General features: G+C 37.8%; 1 protein-coding gene and 1 pseudogene across 20 annotated transcripts in view; both read right to left on the minus strand.

The window, feature by feature from the left end:
• The window catches only part of RGS22 (regulator of G protein signaling 22), a 131911-nt gene that overhangs the window by 38779 nt on the left and 73677 nt on the right, over positions 1-19455 (minus strand). The window lies entirely within an intron of this gene.
• On the minus strand, positions 4954-6258 carry LOC144283088 (mRNA turnover protein 4 homolog pseudogene; annotated as a pseudogene).

A 19455-nucleotide genomic window follows, 5' to 3' on the forward strand; every position in this document is an offset into this window, starting at 1 on the left:
TTAGTGGTACTTTCCAAAATGGTCTTAAATACCCTTTTAGAAACAAAAGGCAAGGCTGAAAAGTGAGCTATTGGTCTTCTAGTATAGAGACCCAACAGATTACTTGCCCTACCCAAATGAGTTGCAGAGTTCTTAAGACTGTTACTAATTATCCCTTTCTGCTGTAAAAATATCTCCATCTGGTGTCCAATGCTGTGGAAGAGGTATGAGAAGGAAGTAAGAATGAATGGAAAGATACACATGGAATTTCTAGCTTCCAAGAAAAAGCTGCATAAATGTCTATTCCATTCTATTCATTTGTCTTTTCTCAAAATAACAGCTATTTACATCTGAGAAGTAATTTAATAGCATTTATTTTAAAAATATTACATACTCAGTATCAATATGTATGTGTGTGTATATATATATATATATATATATATATCAAATTTTTTAAAGGTTTTATTTATTTATCCATAAGAGACAGAGAGAGAGAGAGGCAGAGACGGAGGCAGAGGGAGAAGCAGGCTCCCTGTGAGGACTCGATCCCAGGACCCTGGGATCACAACCTGAGCCAAAGGCAACACTCAACCACTGAGCCAGCCACCCAGGTGCTCCTGTGTATCAGACTTAAATGTAGTTTTACTAACAATCTCTAATTAAATACATTTAATTTTAATTTTAAAATATTTTACTTAGTTTTGGACCTGATAATGTCGATTCAACCCAGGTGATAGGTAGGTAGGTAGGTATTAGATAGATAGATAGATAGATAGATAGATAGATAGATAGATAGATAGATAGAAATGTGTACCTAATACCAAATAATAGTCTTATGTGAAATAATCTTTTAAAAGTTTTAAAGGGTCCACATTAATGACATAAGCATTTATTGAGTATTTATAAACACTTGGATAGGTACTATATATGCAAAGATTAATGATTAAGATCCAATACTTATTCTGAAGGAACCCACTCATGGTGACATGGAGATGAAAGTCAGTCATTGCAATATAGTATGATAAATACTAAAACAGAAGTATGCATTGCAAATAAGATCATCAATGATTGCCCGTCCGTTATTTTTAAACTCACATCTCATTAATCATCTTTTAAATTTTACACTCAAATACCAATTTTTCTGTTGTTTTCCTAAACCTTGCTGTTTTGCCATTCCATACCTTCAATCTTGGATATTCACCTTATCTCATGTACCTTGTCTGCTTGATAAACTCCAATTTATTCTTTAAAAACCAACACACACAAAAAAAATAAATAAAAACCAACACAATTTTTCCTTCTCCAGGAAGCCTTCACTCACACCCTCCTCCCAAGGTCGTTTTCTACTGTTATACCTACCACACTATAATGTAGTTATGTATTACGTATCTTCTCTTCTAGAATGAGGTCCTTGAGGGCAAATACTGCGAGTTATTGTCATTCTCCAGTTCCTAAAACTGTTCTTGGCAGAGAGTAGATGCCATAAATGTTTATTGAACTGTACAAAATCCACAGAAAAGACTCATTTATGTCTTGGAATGGGAAAGGAAAAGATTCAGAAACTTTTCCAAGAGAAGATAAGCTTCTCTTATCCTTAATCCTTCAGCTGAATCTTTAAAGATGAGTTGGAGTCAATGAGGCAAGAAAAGGGAGTTGATGAGAAAGATGGTTTAAGAAGAAGGAAAATATGGGGTGTGGCATAAAGGCTTAGGGAAGTTTTATGACCTATGGAGAGATTCTAGGCTCCAAATAGATACACTGGCTAAAGGAAAGAGATACAATAAGAGAGGATGTTATAAAGGGAGGCAGAAGCCAGAAGAACATGAATATGACCTTTTATCCACTGGTCAGGAATTTGAATTTTTTACCTAAAGTTACATAAGCTCTCTGAGGAATGACATCATTGGATATGAATCTTAAAAATAAATCACTGTCAGGGAAAAGAAACAGTTTGAGTAGGTCAAGATTTGAGGTAGTTTGGAAGTTATTTCAATAGCTAGGTAAGAAATTATACGCCACCTTCCCCTCTTGCCTGTTTTTGCAACAGCCTCTTAACTGGTCCTCTAAGGTTCCTCTTTGCTTTCTTTTTTTTTAAATTATTTTTATTTTTATTATTTTTAAGCAAGCTTTTATTTTTTTTAAAGATTTTATTTATTCACGATACACAGAGACAGAAAGGCAGAGACACAGGCAGAGGGAGAAGCAGGCTCCCTGCAGGAAGCCCGAAGTGGGACTTGAATCCAGGAACCCAGAATCATGACCTGAGCCAAAGGCAGACAGACGCTGAACCACTGAACCACTCAGGTGTCCCAAGCAAGCTTTTATTTAGAGCAGATTCTTGCACCTTTAAAAGCTAGTGGGTAAAACTACAACTTAATATCTTGACTAATTCTTATTGCTTTCCATAGTAACTGCATAAATATCAAAGCTGTGCCCTCAGTGCTTTAGATTTTTAAAGGCATTTATATCAGAATATCTTATATTTGAGGGAAATACTTCCTATTCAGGTTGATTTATTCCATCTCTGTTCTTGCCAGCACTAACTCCCAAGTTTCCCAAATATATCTTTCTCATCATTCTAAGTCCTCTATTTTTTATTTTATTTTTAGTCCTCTATTTTCTTTTTTTTTTTCCTCTATTTTCTTAATTCATTTTTTATTTTCATTTTTTACTTAAATTCAATTAATTAACATACAATGTATTATTGGTTTCAGAGGTAGAGGTGACTCAACTGTCTTATATAACACCCAGTGCTCATTATATCACATGCCCCCCTTAATGCCCATCACCCAGTTGTCCCACTCTTACCCCCCCTCTCCTCCAGCATTCTCAATTCATTTCCTATGATTAAGAGTCTCTTATGGTTTGCCTCCCTTTGTGATTTCGTCTTGTTTTATTTTTCCTCTCTTCCCCTATGTTCTTCTGTTTTGTTTCTTAAATTCCACATAAGTGAGATCATATGGTATTTGTCTTTCCCTAATTGACTTATTTTGTTTTGCATAATACCCTCTAGTTCCATCCACATCATTGCAAATGGCAAGATTTCAATTTTTGATGGCTCAGTAATATTCCATTTCATATATATACATATATAAAATATTCTATTATATATATACACCAAATATAAATACATACCATATTTTCTTTATCCATTCATCTATTGACAGACATCTGGACTTTTTCCATAGTTTGGCTATCGTGGACATTGCTGCTATAAACATTGGGGTGCAGGTGCCCCTATGGATCACTACATTTGTATCTTTGGGATAAATCTCTAGTAGTGCAATTGCTGGGTTAAAGGATAGATCTACTTCCAACTTTTTGAGGAAGGTCCATATTATTTTTCCTCTTTGCTTTCTGACAGTCTTTTCTTACCACAGCGAACAGAGAAATCCTTTTGTTAACACTCTGCTTCTCAACTATTCAGTGACTTCTCCTCTCACATACAGTAACAGCCAAAGTCCTTATGACTACCTATAACTGGGATTTTTGGAAGTTTCTCAATACTGAGGGGACAAGAGTTATAGTTCAGGACCTGTCGGGGGGGATGCCTCTGTAAATACTCTAGGGTCTCAAAACACCCTAACAGCAGAGCTGGACCAGGTATAGGCTTTAGCCTTGAATCTTTAAAGTGCAAAAACAAAATAATTGCTAACCTGTATTTCTGTACTCAGCAAAAATACCCTTATAAAATGAAAAGAAAACAAAGATGTAATAAATCAACAAACACAAGTAAACAATTCATCACCAGCAGACTGCACTATGTACATAAAACAAACAAAAAAGAGCAGGATGAAATAGAGAACAATAGAATGCATAAATATGTAGGAAGTATGGATAAATACTGATTGTAAAACATACTAATAATGAATAATTTCAGAGGAAATAGTAAAAGAGCCTAAGAAAGAGAAGTTGAGATTGAAGGGGCAGATTAAGGTGCAATTGAAATGATCTACCACGAACCCTACTATAGGAAGGAAAGCAAATAACGTTAGAGTCAGGATAGTAATAATACAATATGTAGAGAGGAGTTTCAAAGAATGAGAGTGAATGGAGCACCTGGTGGTTCAGTCAGTAGAGCATGCGACTCTTTTTGTTTTGTTTTGTTTCAAGTTATTTAAATTCTAATTAGTTGACATATAGTGTAATACTGGTTTCAGGAGTAGAATTTAGTGGTTCATCACTTACATACACCACCCAGTGCTCACCACAAGTGCCCTCCTTAATACCCATCACCAATTCAGCTCATCCTCCACCCACTTCTCCTCCAGCACCTCTCAGTTTGTTCTCTATGTAGTTAATAGTCTCTTATGTGTTGCCTCCAGGGTCATGAGTTCAAGCCCCATGTTGAGCATAGTGCTTACCGGGGGAAAAAAAAAAAAAAAAAAGAGTGAAGATAAGGAAGAAGGACATGTAGAACAGGTAAAAGGGAGTAGTATAAAATTCAGTACATCATGAGGCACTTGATAAATATTTGTTAAATGGATGAATGGAAGACTAGCATTCTAAAGTGAAATGATGGTCGGAACGGGGTAATTTCAGAGTTCAAAAATTTAAAGCTGAAGTAATTCTAAATTATGATGGATTCCAATATATGGCTATCCCCATAGTAATGTAGGGAAAAAGGAGATAAAAGACACTGGAATTGAGTGAGTTAAAAAATACTATAGCATATATGTTTTGAGTTATTTAGCTGGGGGGATCCCTGGGTGGCTCAGCAGTTTGGCGCCTGCCTTTGGCCCAGGGCGTGATCTTGGCATGGAGCCTGCTTCTCCCTCTGCCTGTGTCTCTGCCTCTCTCTCTCTGTGTGTGTGTCTATCATAAATAAATAAATCTTTAAAAAAAGAGTTATATAGGTGGATGTTGAAAAAGCTTCATATGATAAAAAAAAAAAAGTAGAGAGAAATTTCATGAGTCATGCATTGAAACTTCCTAGAAATATAAAGAGAACTTAAAAGGTCTTTTGACAGCATTAATGAGACTTAGGATAGGGGAAATTAGTAGATGGAGCTACTTAAAATTTTTGAAGTATTAAAAGTTGAGTCTTGAACAGCAGCAGAGAACCTCTCTATTCCTAAACGTTGTGAAACATGAGAAAAGGGGCATACCTAAAAGATATTTTGGATGTTCTATTTAATTAGGCAATCTATGGGCTGGAAACTTCCTTCACTAAAACAAAGGTACATAGTTCATTGTGCAAAATAGTACAAATTGAACCATACTCTTGCCGAATGATTATTTATTTATTTATTTATTTATTTATTTATATTTTTATTTTTTTCTAGGGAAAGTCCTATTTGCTGTCCATGGGAGCCACCCTGCAGACAGCTTTATTCCTTACAGAAACACAGTCCGTCCCTCGCCCTCCCTGCTGTTTGCCCAGTGGGTGGCGCCCCTCAGTCCTGCTCCAGGGCCTGTCAGCCTCGTCCTCCCCTTCTGATTCTTCCTCTGCGGACTCTGAGGCACTCTCGGGCAAGTCCTCTCCCATCTGCTGGAACCTTCCAGACTGTGCATCCCACATGTATCTGATGGTAACTTTGAATTCAGCCATCTCATACCTGAAAAGCTTCAGCAGCGGTTCTGCTCTGGGGTCAGCACATCACCTTGCACACCTGGTGGTCAGACGGCAGGGTCACCACACCTCTCTTGAGGGCAGTGGGCAGGCCCAGCTGCCTCAGCTGTGGCTCCGTGGAGTGGGGGAACTGCTCCAGGGGCCCCGGGTGCAGGGTCACGGTGAAAGTTGCTCTGTTTCCTGCTGGAGCGAAGTCCATTTCCGTGTATTTTGTAAACCACTCATTGGCTTCCTCCTTGGTGCGGTTGGTGAAAAGCAGGCCGACCTCACCCTTCAACTTCTTGCTGACCTGATGCAGGTTGTCTTTGTACTCGTCAGCTGGGCTTCGACCCAAGGCCACCATCATCACCTTGTTTTTGCCAAAGAACATCCGGCTGTGCTTCCAGGGGTTCTGGATGTCCTTCAGCTCGCTGTTCCTCATGTTGGCCACGGAGAAGATGAAAAGGTACTTGTATGTGTCCACACATTTCCGAAGCTCTTCTATCAGGTTCTGTTTCAGTTCTAAGCCTTTCTTGGCAGTTTTGGTTAAGGAAACTTTCTTGTCGTGCTTGGATTTGGGCATCACGCTGCAGGCACGTGCGGCCCCGAATGATTATTTAATATCTAAAATGAAATTTGCAGGATGCCTGGGTGGCTCAGCGGTTGAGCGTCCGCCTTCAGCTCAGGGCGTGATCCCAGGATCCAGGATCGAGTCCCACATTGGGCCCCCTGCGGGGAGCCTGCTTCTCCCTCTGCCTATGTGTCTGCCTCTCTCTCTGTGTCTCTCATGAATAAATAAATAAATCTTTAAAAAATAAGAAAATAAAATGAAATTTGCTTCAAATACACATACAATTTTTTCTAACCTTGGGAGTTAATTTTTTTTAACTTTTAATTTAAATTCTAGTTAGTTAACAAATGGTGTAATAGTTTTAGGTATACAGTATAGTGATTCAACATTTCCATACAACACTCGGTGCTCATCACAAGTGCCCTCCTTAATCCCCATCACCAATTTCACCCATCTCCCCACCCACCTCCCCTCTAGTGACCATCAGTTTGTTCTCTATAGTTAAGAGTCTATTTCTTGGTTTTCCCTTCTCTTTCTCTTTTTTTTCCCCTTTGCTTATTTGTTTTGTTTTTTAAATTTCACATATGAGTGAAATCATATGGTATTTGTCTTTCTCTGACTGACTTGTTTTGGTTAGTATAATACTCCCTAGCTCCACTCATGTTTTTGCAGATGGCAAGATTTCATTCTTTTTTATGGCTGAGTACTATTTCATTGTGTGTGTGTGTGTGTGTGTGTGTGTGTACGTGTACATATATACATATACCACAACTGCTTTATCCATTCATCAGTTGATGGACACTAAGCTGTAGAAAATGTAGAAAAATGACCTGTAAATTTAACTAGTCTAATACCTTAGGTTTGTGTCAGATTGAAATCTATTCTTAAATATTTTCTAAGTTGGAAGTTTTAAAAGTGCATGAATTAAAAGAATGTCATAAAAAGATAAATTAAGAAACTAAAGACTAAATAAAATGACCAAATTAACAACATTAAAAATGTCTCTAGAATTGGCTTCAATAATTTCAAATTTACCTCACAGGAGAGTAAATTTGACTCCCCAAATAATTTCAGTTAAAAATCAGTGGTCAGGTTTTATTTGGGGTTAAAAAACTTCTAATGGAAAAACACAACTACTTAGTCATTGTGTCAGTTACATTGAAAGTATAGTCTAAATAAAAACTTGAAGGACACCTGGGTGGCTCAGTGGTTGGACTCAGGACATAATCTCAGTGTCCTGGGATCAAGTCCTGATTAGACTCCTTGAGAGGAGCCTGCCTCTCCCTCTGCCTGTGTCTCTGCCTCTCTCTCTGTCTCACATGAATAAATAAGATCGATAAATAAGTAAATAAATAAATAAGAACTTGACGTGCCACATATCAAACTCTTTGTGTAGAAATCAGGATGATTTCTTTGATTTAAAAACATAATTAACAGCGAAGAGGGTAAAGTACTAGAATAACGGTGATACAAATGACAGCTTCTGGTGGCTGCTCAAATCTCTTCTTTTCCCTTTCTTTCCCAGTCTTGCCTCCACTCTGTACGTCTTTTAAGATCTGCTGCTATCTTCAGTCTGATGAAAGACTCTCAATGCTATTTATATTGTCTATCATTATACCTTCGTGGACATTTCATGATGCTATTGTAAAGCCAGGTTACTATATGTGACTATATCCACTTGGCTTGGGCTTTTACCTTCTGAAATTCTGCTTTACGATTTTCTTCAGAATGAGCGTCACTTCACTTTACCAATACTATATTAATAGCACAACTTACTCTTTCTGATCATTATTTTTCATCCTTTTATACCTCTCACCAAGCTTTTTACCTTCAGCACAATCTGTGGCTTCTTCCTGTCCTCCAAATAAATGGTGCACCACCTAGTTTTTATTACTTTCCTAGTAAGATGGGTCTAAAGATTGCCCATCATTTCAACTACACTCCTAAAACATCCTTAATTCCTACCACCTTGATCTTCTGCCCAATTCTAAGTCAGCTGAATCATTCATTCGTTTTTCCAACTCTATCTTCAAGCTCCCAAAAAAAGTTGTGACACCTGGCTCCGTTATACATAGATTTAAAAAAAAAAAAAAAAAAGGGAGCCTCAGTTGTGATCACAAAGCATGGTAAGTTTTTGGGTATTTCTAATCAAATCTTATCTCCCCATTTCTAAACTTTGCCATTCTCATAAAGAACCCAACTGTTCCTTATGCTTCTTCACTTTCAAAAGATTTATGTCCCACTTAAATGGGGAAAAAACTGGCATGAATGTCCTCAACTTTCTTCTCAAGACCCTTCTGAATATTTTTCTTCCTCTAATGTTTCAAAGGAAGACTCCTCTCCAAGACTAAACCACTTATGTGTGGTCTTGACTCCATTTCCCCCCAGAACCTTGCAACATTGATTATTTCCTTAGCACTAATGTACTTAATTTACTTTGCTGTTGATTCTACCTTCTTCCTTATGCAACCAAGCTGTTCAAACGAGGTGTCTCTCTCCATTGTAAAATAAGTTCTTGACTGTTTTGTCCACAAACTATCACTCTTCTCTTTTTCCCATCTCTACAAATATTCACATTCCCTGTTCACCCACTCCTTAGTCTACTGCAATCTGGTTTTCTTTTTTTTTTTTTTTTTTTTTTAAGATTTTATTTATTTATTCATGAGAGACGCAGAGAAAGAGAGGCAGAGACACAGGCAAAGCGAGAAGCAGTCTACATGCAGGGAGCCTGACATGGGACTCGATCCTGGGTCTCCAGGATCATGCCCTGAGCCAAAGGCATAGATGCTCAACCACTGAGCCACCCAGGCTTCCCTGCAATCTGGTTTTCAAGCCAATGAAACTGATCTAAGATCACTAACAACCATACAAACACCAATTCAATAGCTTCTCTTCTTAATCTTCACTGTATTTGACTCCTTTTACAGCTTTAACATTGTTGATTACCCTCTCCTTGACTCTTTCCTGTGCCTTCATCACTGTCTTCTAATTCTCTACCTATTTCCATGCTTAGACTCCTTTGATAATTCCTTTTCCTCTATCTCCCCTTAAAAGAAAGTATTCATTAAAATTCTATGTTCAACTGTATTTTCTTCTCAGTTCACATTCTTTCAGTTTCTCACACATGCTAAGCACCCTCTCACAGGGCTTTTGCACTATGTACTCTAGTCTTCTAAGCACTCCAGTCTTATCCTCTTCCTGCCTTTTGCTGGGTTTCTATTCATTCTAAAGGAGTCAGTCTTCCTTGACCCCTGAACTCTGTCCTCAGTATTATTATTTTTTAAAAGATTTTGTTTACTTATTTGAGAGAGAGAGAGAATGAAGCATGAATGGGGGGAAAGGCAAAGGGAGAGGGAGAGCAGATTCCCTGTTGAGCAGGGAGACCAGACACGGGGGTCAATCCCAGGACCCTGAGATCATGGCCTGAGCCGAAGGCAGATGCTTAACCAACTGAGACACCCAGGTGCCCCTTCGGTATCATTCTTCCATGCTCCTGTGGGGCTCTGCACTTGTATGTTTCTCCCACTGGACCACAGGGTCTATGAGGACAGATTGGGTCTAAATACTATATCCCTAGTATCTAGCATAATGCTAAATTTAGGAATAATGAACACATGAATGAAAGACTTTGTCCATTCCCCAAAATTTAACAGTTAACTATACGTAGAAGAAACCCCAATATCCACTTTAGACCTGATTTCTTTCCTGAACTAAAATTGTGGGGCAGCCTGGGTGGCTCAGCGGTTTAGCGCTGCCTCAGCCCAGGGCGTGACCCTGGAGACCTGGGATTGAGTCCCACATCGGGCTCCCTGCAAGGAGCCTGCTTCTCCCTCTGCCCGTGTCTCTGCCTCTCTTTCTGTGTCTCTCATGAGTAAATAAATAAAATCTTTAAAAAAAAAAAAACAAAAAACTGTGGCTTCTAGTTGCTAACTTGTTATTGCTACATGGATAGCCTACAGACCAAACTCACTGACTCAATAATATAACAAATTGTTTCAGAGCCTCCAAGCCTCTCCCTTCCCTCTGTATTTCTAGTTTTCATTAATAACATATCATTCACAGCATAACCTTTGACTCTTTACCACTTTCCTCACTTTCTTCCTCAGTGGAAGTTCTAGGAATTTAACTCTCTACACTGAAACAAGGAAAAACTGATCAGAACAAGCATAAAAATATGGGGAGGAAATAAGAGGCAGTAGTTCCATTCCAACAAAAGACAAAATAAAATTCAGATATTTAGCCAAGCTCAGTGAGACTCTTTGCAGGCTACTGTCTACCACCTTCCTTCCTGACCTCACACTTTGACTTCCCTCTATGAAGCCACAGAGGTCCATGCATATGTTTGTTGTTGTTCAACTATGTTTGTCCAATCTTACTGAGAAATAACTGGCATACAGCACTGTAGAAGCTTAAAGTATACAGCATAATATGACTTACATATATTGTGAAATAATTATAAGTTTAATCATCCATCATTTTATATAAATACAAAAAAAAAAGAAAAAGTTTTTCTCCTTGTGAAGAGAGGAGTATCTGCTCTAAACAACTTTTGTATACAACTTTTGTATATACCATACAGCAATGTTAACTACAGTCATCATGTTGTATGTTAGTTACATCCCCAGTACTTGTTTATAACTGGAAATTTGTACCTTCTGATCACCTTCATTTAAACTTCCCCTTCACCCAACCCCTACCTTTAGTAACCACAAATTTGATCTCTTTTTGGTGAGTTTGGGTTTTCATATTATTTAACTGCATATTCCCAAAGTCTCAAGAAGCTATAATTAGGGCAGCTATGTGACCTCATTCTGGCTTAAGCCTACTGTCCTGGCATAATTATTAACACTTTCCCCTTCACTTTAAAAAGAGTCCCGATTTAGATAATAAATTATATGTTCTTCCTATATTTAATTGACACCAGGTAGATAAAACTATAAAATTTCTCTAAAACGAGAATCCAAAAGTGCTCAACACATATTTAGAGCTGAAAATAAAGGAAAAGAAGGCAAAAAAATATTCCCTGCTAAGAAACACACATTTGTCTAACTGCAGTCATATGAATTTAATAGCTGTTATCAAAGCCAAAATCCCAAATATTTTACTTAGAACTTGGATTCAACTTCACAGACTTCTGTTACAACTAAATGCATTAGGGATACCTGACTGACTCAGTCAGAAGAGCATGTGACTCTTGTCCTTGGGGTTTTGAGTTTAAGCCTCACTTTGGGTGTGGAGGTTACTTAAAAAAATTTTTTTTAAAGATTTTATTTATTCATGAGAGACACAGAGAGGCACAGACATTGGCTCCCAGAAGGGAGCCTGATGTGGAACTCAATCTCAGGACCCCGGGATCATGACCTAAGCCAAAGGCAGACACTCAACCACTCAGCCACCCAGGTGCAGCCCCCCAATATTTTTTTCAAGATGAATGCATTAAATGAAAATCTTAACAGAAATGTAAAAATCTTTCCTCTTTCTGTTGCACCTAAATTTAGATATCTGTCTTCTCACTTTTTTTTGGGGGGGGGGGGGGGGAGCTTCCTCACTGTCTGTTTATTGAACATTGCTCATTATCACCTAAGTAATTTCTCTTTGTTCAAATATCAACCCCCACTATGATAACCAGCATAATCCTTAAGAGGGCATACTTCCCCTACTTTTCTGTTCTTTACCAGTCTTATTACAAAATTACAGAACTGGAAACATTAGAAAGGGGCTTGAAAGGTCATCTTTCCAGAGTGTCCAAGACCACATTATGCACATTTACTGTCTTTTGAGACTCAGCTCTGGGCTCTGTATCCTAGGGTGGTAGGGATAAAAGTGGGTAAGGAGATAAGAAGGAAAAAATGGATTTGATTGTCAATTCTTTATTGGGCCACTCTGTAAATTTATATACATTCAACTGAATTATGCATTTAAAATCTGACAGTGTCTTTCTAGTATGTGCTTCTAATAATCCAGGGACGATGTAGAAGAGGACTGACAACTGACTACATAAACCAAAAACAAGGGATATAATCAGATATAGGAAACAAAATTAAAAGGCTATAGGACATCTGTAAAATCTGTATAAAGGTGATGAAGATTATTTTTAAGTTGATGTGAACTTACTTTAAGAAGGAATATAAAGATTATGATATGTGATAGCTAAATAATATAGTCTAATTATGGTTTACAAACATTGCTTAAGTGTCCTGGGTCATTTGCTTTTTTATTGGCCACCCAAGTTATTCCTTTCTAACCATTGAGTAAATAACAATGTAGCTAATGTTGGAGAAGAAAATGTTCCCTTCATACCCCAGTCAGCTACTCTGATTCACATTAATGCAGAGATTCACTCACGCACAGCTGTGGCCAACATGATTCCAATTTAAACATTAACCTATGATGCTTTAACAACCCAACAGGAAAGTTTTTGAGAAGGGACACAAGCACTGCCTGTCTGTGATCAGACTGCCTGGCACTGCACACAGCACAGCTCTAAACCCCATCTCTCCTGGAGATACTCAAAGGTTATGTAATCAGGAAATGCACAATAGGCAGCTTGCCCAGGCAGCTCTACACCTGTGCCTGTGACTCACTTTCTTGGCCTCTGTATCACATAGGGGAGAGAAAAAAAAAAGCAATGCCTCCCCCTTAAGAAATCTCTTACAGTCTCGAAATTCTGGGAATTAATTTTCTTGTTTAACTGCACTCCCATGACCATAGGATAGTTAACAAGACCATCAAGAGAAAAAGATGTGGGATAGGTACCATGGAGACAGGAGGAAGAACTGAACTGGATAGTGGAATGGAGAAACAGACTGGGAGAAATGAAGACAGAAGAGAGAAAGAAACAACACTTCGACAAACATTTTGTTTTGCTTTCTAAAAGGATGGCAAAATGATGAACAACATTTCATCTAAATTATTTTTAATACACATTATTTTGTTGCCATTACAAGGAAAAAAACATAAAAATGATGCTTCATTAATTAGAGCCAATATCTTATATATGACAGGTGTATCACATTACATAGGAGATAGCTCAAATTAAAATAAATCACATTTCCCATTGCGATATATTTTTTCAACGTTAAGGTAATGTTGCCTGTAAGATTCCAGCACTGCCGCTTAATAGTTTTCAAAATCATTTTAAAACTATTATGTTAGGGCAGCCCGGGTGGCCCAGTAGTTTAGCGCAGCCTTTGGCCCAGGGTGGGATCCTGGGGACCCGGGATCAAGTCCCACGTCGGGCTCCCTGCATAGAGCCTGCTTCTCCCTCTGCCTGCCTCTCTCTCTCTCTCTTTCTCTCTAATAAATAAAAAAAATAAAATCTTAAAAAAGAAACTATTATGTTAAGTTTATATGATAAGTGTATTCTTGGATGGAAGTGGACCCCAATCTCCTTTAAAATATATCCTAATGCATTCCAGGTTTAGTTTCTCCACATTTATTAATTCTCATAGACCCTGGAATGTATTGATTTTTTTTTACTGCATCATAAAGCCTAGCAAAACATACCTGAGGAAGGAGAACTGTGAATTTATTGAATTTATACTTTTTAACAATGTCAAAAGCAAAAAATAAAATAATTTCCACAACTGTCTGTGCTATTTGGCTTTCTCATTGTACCAAAGACAAAATGATGACAGCTATGGGGTTGGATTCCAATTATTATGCTGCAGAAGTACCCAGCAAAGTATTCTTGCTGTGCCAAAGGTGAGCATAGTCTTTGGGAAAGCATCTTTTCATAGCAGGGGTCCTTTAATGAGCTTTGGTTTGACACTCATCTGCGTTCCAACGAAAACAAGAACAATTTCTGTGTAGCCTTAAAAGGCAAAGTCAAGAAATAATACTAAATGCTGTAGCACATGTGTTGATTTGTTATGTTACATATCAGCTATTAGTTATGTTAATGGAACAATTTCACATACTTGGTTTTGATGTATTTATTTTAATGATCATGTGTATGTATCTTTCTGTGACTGCCTGGTAACACGGATTGCATGATGTTCTGCTGTCACCACCAGGCCAGGACTGGAATTAGGAAAATAAATGCAAAGCTTCAAGTTCAGAACTGAACGACTTAAAAATGAGTCCCTCAGTACAACAGGGACATGAGATGTCAGAACCTATACGCTGTAAGATTCTAATACTAAATTATAGGACATCTAGTAGCATATATCAACAGGTTAACTAAAATTGGGGACATTTAAAACTGCATTTTCAATATAACTTATTAAAATATGCTAGATAATAGGAGAAAACGTTTATGCTTCAGCATTTGGTGTTTGTTATCAGCAAGTCTATTTTTCTTAAGACCCTCTACCCCTTACTGCAATGGTGAAAGAAGGGATTCTAATCATTTAACTAGTAAGGCTGTAGGAAGATGTGTATCTTTCAGATTCTTCTAGTTAAGTGTCCAAGATACCCACTGAGAGTACAGGAAATATAAAGCTGTCTGCTGCTATTGCCTTTTGCTTATTGGGAGGCAGCATTAGGGTTGTGCCAGATGGGTTGACAGGGTGGTATCAACAAAGACCTAGCTGGCTCCCTGGGAAGAAGACATATCCCCATAAAAACCATGACACTATTTCAAACATCCTAAGCACAAAAGAAGAAAATAATTTTTGACTACTGAAATATACTGAAAGGTGGTTTTGTTTTTGTTTTTGTTTTTGTTTTTGTTTTTCTTTTGGTAAGCTCCTTCTTTCAGTTCATAATAAACAAACTGTCCAGGACCTGGAGATTCTGAAGCAAAGGTGATGTGTGCCTTTTTTGGTAGGTATAAGCAAAGAGTTCATAAGCAGACTCTAAAGGATGGGAGAAAAATAAAGGTGGAGGGTCAGTTGTCTGCAGCTGTAATATTAGAGAAACTTAAAAGGGAGAGGATCAAAGTGAAAGTTTTCTTGTCATCTCTTTTCCTCTGTCTTAAGGAATGGTACATGGGAACTGCCTCATACCAGCTCAACAATTCATGAATTTTCAGGGATCATGTGAGCAGGTTTTTGAATGTAGTTATTATTAAAAACTAAATTATATAAACCTACAATTAAATTATGCTGAAAACAAAAATAATGAATACTCAAAATTCATCACTTCCTAATGATTTTACTGTTTTGCTATCATCCATACTCTTGATATTATTCGCCTCTAATTGTATCTGAATGGTGGAAATATATGCATGTCCTACTACACATCTCTTCCCAACTCTGTATTCAGTGATGTCATGTTGGGAGCTTGAAATCATCCATGGTGAGAGTATTTACACCCAGAGATGTGCAGATCTACAAATCAGGGCTCTTTCCCCCTGGAGAGAGGGTTGTTAAGTATTTACCGTCATGTCACTGCTTATAAGGCAAATATACTTCTCTTTTCCTATCATGATCACTAAAGAAAGAGGAATTGAGGCACGTGGGTGGAGCAGTCAGTTGAGCATCTGACTCTTGATTTTGGCTCTGGTCGTGATTTCAGGGTGGTGGGATCAAGCCCCAAGTGGGGCTCTGTGCTCAGCAAGGAGCCTGCTTGTCCCTCTCCCCACCCCACCCCCCGGCTCTCCCTCACCCTCTCTTTCTAGAATAGATAAATCTTTTTTAAAAAAGGAAAGAAGGAGAAATAAAGTTGGAAAAAAGGCAAATGACACCAATTAATTCAAATATTCCCTGGAGGCAAAGTCACATACCAGAATATGACAATTTGTAACAGTTTACTCAAATAGTGTTTAACTGACACTCATTTTTTAAAAATAGGGATATGGTAAAGTTCTTTTTAATAGTTCAACTGGAGTAAAGCTGAGCTATAAAGAAGAAAGTAAACAAGCTTTTCTTTGCAACTTTACATCCTGAATAGTCCTTATTTATAAAAGGGCAGAGTGGAGCCTCCACGTTCAATTTCACTTCGGTCTGATCAGTAAATCAGAGGAGGTAAATGTTTAGGGGGGGTAAAGCTTGTTAACTTGTCCTCCTGAGAGAATCTAAGGAGCAGCTATGAGGAGAAAATGTGAAGCATCGTTGAGAAATAAAACTAGTATTAGTGGATCTGGATACAGTGTCTGGGTCCCCAAAAAGACCCAAATCACCTCAAAAAGAACAGAACAGATGTCAGCTGTGCCGGAACAACAACAGAACAGACTGCTGTGCTGGACAGCAAGCAATAAGCAATGTGGGATCTTCTTAACTGGGCTCAGTAAGTCTATCCTCCGAATTTATATGGAACAATAAGATGAAACTATTCCAAAGAGCTAGAGGCAGAGGGTCCCCAAGGGGCTTTATAAAAGGAATATAAATGCTCTGATACGGGACTCTTTCAGAAATCACAAAATATTTACTTCAGCAAAAAGTGAGGTCTGTTTTCATAACCATTCACAGCTCTACCAGGCATAGAACATCATTATCTGAGTTCATGTGAGGCAGAAAAAGAAAATAATGAGCACGCTCAGGCAATCCAGTGTTGTTTTTTTCTGCAAAAAGAGGAAAAAATGATGATTTTTAATGACCTCTTATATCCCACTCTGAACTCAAAAACATTACTGAGGAGCTATGCCGAGAGGGAATAAATTGCAGATGGAGCTTTTCACAAATGGGTTTTCATGTGAAGGACCTTGGGGTTTTTCAATTAGGAATCTTCAAGATTCCTAGAGATTGCAACATCCTGATACTGAGAGTTAAATTACTGCAGAGATCTACACAAAATGGAGTTGCACAAAAAAGGATAATGTGATGACAATCAAACTGAAAATTTCTGGCAATTACTCAGACTCTATTAAGAAGAACTCAGTGCAAAAGAGAACCTAAAAAAAAAAAATGCTGGTAGGATAAAAGAATAAAACAAACTTGAATCATTTTAGACAGAATGAAAAATCAGAAGGGAAAACAGAACAGTTAAATAAAGCCAAAAACAAACCACAAATCAAGGGACAAAATACATTAGACTTAAGAATAACTTGGGCCATTGCTTCAGGTATTTTAAACAAAAACTGATTAATACAGAATGGAATAAAATAAACAATGACATACAAAAAAGAGTTACCTCTATGTAATAATAAAATAAATAAGTATTTTATTTTGGTAATTTTTGGATTCACTGAAAAACAAACCTTTTAACTGACAAAAACAAAATATGTATTTAAACTAATGGAATCATTTAACCTCCAATAAAAATAATTTCTTAAAAGTCAGTGAACAAAGAATAATTCAATGAGGAAAGCATAAAGTATATTAACTCTTTTGGCTTAAAAAAACAAAACAAAACAAAACAAAACCTGTGTCACAAGGAAGCTAAATCCACACTAACAAAGCAAGAGAAACTGACCATGAAACGAGATCACTGAGGGATTACTTAACAATGAGAAAATCAACCATCAAACAGGTTGGATGTTTATGTTAGTCCATCACCTTAGAAAGCAAGCTTACATGTAAAGGTTGCTTACAGTCAAATCAGGGAAGTTAACTATGAGCCCCGTGAATGTTCTCTCTATGGGATCTATTAGGCTAATCGGGTACTCACAGGAGTAGACTGTCAGCTTAGGGTGTCAAGGTCAAGGTCAGCCTCCGCAACAATTCCCTTTTTTTTTTTTTTTTTTAAGATTTATTTATTTATTCATGAGAGAGAGAGACAGAGAGACAGAGAGAAAGAGGCACAGGCAGAGGGAGAAGCAGGCTCCATGCAGGGCCTGACGTGGGACTCGATCCTGGGTCTCCAGGATCACGCCCTGGGCTGAAGGCGGCGCTAAACCACTGAGCCACCCGGACTGCCAACAATTCCCTTTCTGGATGCACTACTGACTAATGCCTTCCTTTGACCAGAAACATTCTTTCTTTAAATTCATTTTAAGTCTTGCAGGCTTGTGAAACCATTCTCTACACAACTGCTCTGTTATATTTACACATTGTTTGACAGAATGATTTCACAGTTTCAGATTCAGGAAGCAATTTTTAAAAATATTTTTAAAATAAGCAACTTATTTTTAAGTATTTTGGGTAAGGTGGAAAGGGACAGGGAGACTTCACTGTTGCTCCAATGAAATTCCTTAAGAGCTCTCTCTCTCTCTTTTTTTTTTTTTTAAGATTTTATTTATTTATTTGAGAGAGAGAGAGCGTGCAAGGAGGGGCATTGGAGGAGGGAGAAAGAATCCAAAGCAGACTCTGCACTGAGCATGGAGCCTGAGGTTAGGCTCGATCCTATAAACAACCATGAGATCATGACCTGAGGCAAAACCAAGAGTCTGACACTTAACCAACTAAGCCACGAGGTGCCCCAAGAGCTCTTTTTAAAAAGCAAACTTGGACTATACACACAGCATGCCTAGAAAGAATGCTGATCACAGCAGAAGCTGGGGGATGGTATATGTTGGCTCGTTAAACTATTTTTTTTTATATTTTAAAATAAAAACATCTGGCTGGCAGTCATATATAAATAATCATTGACTGGGCAGCCTGGGCGGCTCAGCAGTTTAGTGCCACCTTCAGCCCAGGGTGTGATCCTGGGGACCGGGGATCAAGCCCCACATCGGGCTCCCTGCATGGAGCCTGCTTCTCCCTCTGCCTCTGTCTCTGCCTCTCTCTCTGTCTCTCATAAATAAATAAATAAAATCTTTAAAAAAGTAATGACTGTCTATAATTAGGTTTATAATATGTTGCTAAGGATATAAACATGCCAATGAGTTTATTCAGTCATTCAATAAATATTATTAGAGCATCTTTTATATGCCAGCTCCAGTTTTAAACACACAGGGTAAACAAAGCAGGCTTGATGGAGCTTATAGTCCAGTGGAGGAAAATGTTAAGGGTAAAATTTGGTATTTTGGTATTTGATGCCTCTAAAGATATTTTAAGATATTACAGTGAAAGATTAAACAAGATGATAAACAGATACTCCTTTTTCTAGAGACAATAAGAAAGCCAAGACTTTAGAAGTTAAGTCTAGAGTCCACATATTGGGTCTAATTCCAAGCCACCCACTAATTGCTGAATGGATGGCCTTAAGAAATTATTCTATTTCTCTAAATGTCAGTTTCCTAATCTGTAAAATGAGAATATCAATATCTGCCTTTTAAAATCGTGAAGAATTAAATTAAATGACCCATTTAAAGTGACCACCAAAGAACCTGTTAGTAAACATTACATAAATGTCAGGTATAATGATAATTATGGTTTAGAGAACTCCATATGCTGACTCTTTTGGAAACAAGAGGATTAAAAGAGGATATTTGAAGATCCTTCTTTGGTTCATAATCCTATATATTCAAAATCCTAAGATTGAATGTAGATAGCTAGTATAAACATCAGGGGGCACTTGGATGGCTCAGTGGGTTAAGTCCTGGGATGGAGCCCCAGGTCAGGCTCCCTGCTCCACAGGGAGTCGGCTTCCC

This window comes from Canis aureus, chromosome 14 (genome assembly GCF_053574225.1).
Source record: "Canis aureus isolate CA01 chromosome 14, VMU_Caureus_v.1.0, whole genome shotgun sequence".
NCBI classification, from domain to species: domain Eukaryota; kingdom Metazoa; phylum Chordata; class Mammalia; order Carnivora; family Canidae; genus Canis; species Canis aureus.